The 4,441-nt window shown below is 42.1% G+C and overlaps 1 long non-coding RNA gene across 1 annotated transcript; it reads right to left on the bottom strand.

Annotated features, from left to right (window-relative positions):
• Window positions 1-1,254: 1,254 nt before the first annotated feature.
• LOC127608645 (uncharacterized) lies at window positions 1,255-4,441 on the bottom strand. The gene is made up of 2 exons (XR_007964295.1): window positions 4,190-4,441; window positions 1,255-1,338 (listed from the first exon to the last, which is right to left on the bottom strand). It is a non-coding gene; the product is annotated as an uncharacterized LOC127608645 (long non-coding RNA).

Raw genomic sequence — 4,441 nt, 5'->3', positions numbered from 1 at the left:
GGACAATAAAGCCCTCTGTTTCAGATTGCTCGCACACATATGCACATACTGTACATGCACAGCTATGTTTAAACAGGTGGATTGAAAGTTGAGTAGTGAGAGGTCTGTGTGTGTGTGTATGCGTGTGTGTGTGTGTGTGTGTCGGTGGGTGTGGTTGTGTGTGTGTGTGTACATGCAGTAATTGGGGAGAAAAGGAATGACTTTTGAGCATGTGTATTCTTGGCGGTGTTCCCAGGAATACAATGTGACACCAGCACAGTGCAGAGTAAAGCAGAATTCCTGCTCATGAAAATAAGCATCATGGAAAAGCAGAGGGGGGAGCCACATGAGCCAACTTGCCGGCTGTACCTTGTCAGACTCAATAGAAGGAGGCAGCTCAGTCAGCAAAAATCACATGCGTTGTCTTTTCAAACGTCACATGATGTAAAGCACCGAAGCAAATGCATTCATTGACCTGTCGAGACTTTTCATTTGCACCTTGAGATTACGGTTTACAATTGCCTTTAGAGGGTGTGCAGAATCAAACCCATGACCTCTACAATGTGCTAACCAGTCAACCATTGTGCCATATGTGCCTATAAAATAAGTTTTAGTTTGATTCATTTGTTTGAAACATTATAAAGGGCCCACAGACACACAAAAGGGGTAGAAATTATTCCCCAAAAAGTGTGAGTCCCATTTCTGTTTTTCCGTTTTCACTTCCTAAAGCTGTTGTGGACACGTGTCTCAATACTTTTGTGCATGTAGGATAGCAGTAAAAGTGGCTTGGAAATGGTGGAAACATAATACAGTGGCCTGGCTGCATTTTCTAAATTGCCACACAACATGTGGGAAGTGGTTTTGCTGCGTGATGCGGGTTGGCAGTACTGACGACTGTCAAGAAAGAGGAACCTGATTGACGTGTGATAGATTTTTTGGCTTGGTGGTCAAACAATATGTCAACAAGCAAGATAACATCGAGAGTTTTTTCACGTTTGTTGCTGCCAACTAGCAACACAATGAAGGGCAGTCATTGAGCGTGCTGTTTTTTTTGTTTTTTTACAAGCACACAAACACATACAAGTCATCATTGACAACAGCCTAATGTTTGCACTGTACCAGGTAAAGCATACCACTGAGAGAAAAACAAAACAATTGCAAATCCAGCATATATGCAATCATGTTTTTGACTTTCAAAATAAAATAACACGACATGGATGTTAACCTTGTCAATACTCAATTTTAAAAGAAAGTGTTTGTTGGGGGGGGTGGGGGTTGTGGGTTCGATTCCAGCTCCGGCCTTCCTGTGTGCAGTTTGCATAGCTGGGGGAAAGCTGGACTTCACCTTGGACTGGTTGCCTGTCAATCACAGGTCACAAAGACACAGAAGACCATTCACAATCGCATTCACACCGTTACTGAGTAGGAATTCAACCCCTGTTGCCTGCAGGGAAGTCACAACTGTACTGCACTATCAGCAACTGTCACTTGAAGCATGCAGTAGAAAGCCATTCTATAAAGAGGTCTTCGGTCAAGAGGTAAACAGGTCTGTGAGGCCGCTCTGCCTAGTCGGACAAAGAGCAGACTGCTACACGGGTTACGGTAATTAAATGTTGCCTAGACACCGGTGAAGACATGTTTGTAAAAGCACCACATTCATCAATATACGTCTGATCAAACAGTGATCAATATTTTGAATGGTTGCCTGGAGGCGGTTAAATGTGTGCAGTGTGAGAATACACACGCTGTGAAGACACGCATTATCACAGAAATTAGCCTTACTTTCCATCAGAGCTCAGCAGATAAAATATTTTTAATGCAATTGTCTCTCCCCAATAAGTAGCTGCATGTGCTCCCACATATGGGTGCGTGGATAGAAGACAGAAGACAAAGTAAGGTTACATTTTCATGGCCAACACATGCACAGTTTGTAATCGGGTTGAGAGTAAACTATGTTTTTGCAAACATGGTCAACATTCATTCCAGCAGAAAGTTCACTCACAAACTTCCTGGCCCAAACTCTCTCTGGATAAGAGCAGGGCCAAACAGTGATAAACATGTGCGATCACATATGTATACAGAGCTACTTTGTTTTTAATTTGTAAAAATGTGTTGTTATTGTTGTGAAATGTTAGTATTGAGCAGCCTTGACTGTTGCCTTTTACTAGGAAAACAAACACAGAGGTTGAACGGAGTGTAGGCAAAAAGTGTGTTAAAAATTTACTCCTTCTTTGACCCACCCCCCCTTTCAAGATGAATTGGTTGCATCCTACTGGCACCACCAATTTAGGAAAAAGGCAGGTGCATTTTATACTGACCATCTCCGATGGACCCCAGACAATCAGGTGAGCTACTGTATATTATATTTGTGGTTGCTCTAGTGCAGTGGTGAGCAAACTACGGCCCGCGGGCCAAATCCGGCCCATTTGTCTTTTTAATCCGGCCCGCCGAAGGTTGGTATACAATTAAGGTTTGATGTCAACGACTGCATTCATTTCATTTGGACTTGTAATGACAGGCATTCCAACGCCAGGTGGCATAGTTACTTGAAGTTGTAGAGCATGGGAAGGAAAGGGGAGACGATACGGAAACCCGCAGGAGCGCCAAGTCAAGCAAATCCCGTTCGATACGACGGAATAATGTACTCTTAAACTCTGAAAAACGTGCCAAAAAATGCGAAATACTGCTTTTTAAATAAAGAAATCCAATTAATATTATGTCGAATTTACCCTTTTGATCCGGCCCTCCATAATATTTTCTGGTTCTCATGTGGCCCTATGCAAAAAAATGATTGCCCACCCCTGCTCTAGTGTATGTTTAATATGTTCAAATGGTCTGTCAATTGAATTGAATTTGAATTGAATACAACATTATTGTCAAATATGCTGTATGTGTGCGTGAGTGTGAGAACTAAGTGAAATGGTACTTGACGGTAGTCTATTCAAGGTAATTGGAGGTTTGTGGAGGCGGCGCATCAGTACTATCTACTGTAGCTTACATTGAGGAATGCTGTCTGGCTATACTTGTTGAAATTTTGAAAACAATACATTGTAACGTCTGCCAAAGTTCGGTCTGCTCTCGCTCTCTCTCTCTCTCTTTCTGCAACTGCTCAATCTCAAACAGCCCAGAGAAAAGTGAGCTCCTATAAAGACAGACATTTTAACTTGAGGAACGAACATCCATCCATCCATCCATTTTCAACATTGCTTATCCTGAACATGGTTGTGGGTAGTTTGCTGGAGCACATCCCAGCTGAACTTTGGGTAGAAGGCTGACTACACCCCGAAGTGGTCGGCAGTCAGTTGCAGGTCACGTACGGCCATTCACTCCCACATTCACACCGTCACTGAGCGGGAACCGATCCCACGCTACTCTCACACAAGCCAGCGACATAGGAGCCAACATGTGATCACTAAGTTGCTGAATTAATCTTGTTTGTGGCGTGCATATAGCACAGCACCAAACATAACACCCCCATCCTCTCCATCAAGTCGACAACTGCGCCTCATGTTGAAGTTTAGGCCTATTATCAGGAGGAAATGCTGATTATGCTTTTAGTTCATGCTAATCTGTGCTAATACCGCTGTTCTTTAATTGAATGTTGCTGGTCACTCACAGCCTTTTCTGCAACATTAACAAAGAGACTACAATGGAAATTCCTCTACTCGGTGAGCAGTTCCTATTACGTGCTTGCCCTCACGCATGTTGGGACACTTGTAGACAATGACTAACCCCCATTTTACAAAAAAAAAGACATTTATACTTAAAAAAAAAACATTTGTAACAAAAAAAACCATTTCTGTACATGTATTGTATTTAGCTAACCAAATGCTCCTAATATTTCTCTCTTTTTACCACTACTCCTAATTCTCCTCTGGAGTCAGTGTTCTATTTAAAAGCAAAACTAAATCAGTTTTTTGGCCCGATGCTGATGACAGGTAAAAAGTAATACAGGAGAGTTGGATAAAGAGTGTGTAACAGTTTTATTTGCAAATTATGTATTCGTTCCTGGGCTGATTAGATGCCTGTTTACATAACCCAGTCATTCATTAAGTAGACAGAAACCTACAGTGGTATCAGCCTGTTATCGAAACAAAGATTTGCCCGTTTTGTTTTCGGTTCAGGAGATTCTCCAGGACCGGTTGCTCAACAAACACAAGTTGTGTGGCTCACTTTCAAGGACAAGGATTCTGTACGGTGTTTGAAAAACTTTCAGTTCTGACTCCCTTCCTTTCGTCTCGCAGCAGGCATTTTTTTCAATGTGTTTCGCATTCATAGGAAAAGACAGGAATGGCTGCACAAACACCGTAATCGTGGATTTAAATCCACGTTTTCATCGAATCAAATGAAAATGTGTCTAGAAATGGGGCAACAGCTCCCCCTGTCATTCGTTTAAAACACAGAGAAAGTTTCCTGTTCAGATACAGACGTTTCAAACTATTACTTCGTTTTTAAGATGAAA

The sequence above is a fragment of the Hippocampus zosterae genome, chromosome 10 (assembly GCF_025434085.1).
Source record: "Hippocampus zosterae strain Florida chromosome 10, ASM2543408v3, whole genome shotgun sequence".
NCBI lineage: Eukaryota > Metazoa > Chordata > Actinopteri > Syngnathiformes > Syngnathidae > Hippocampus > Hippocampus zosterae.
This window is presented reverse-complemented; position numbering and strand designations above follow the sequence as displayed.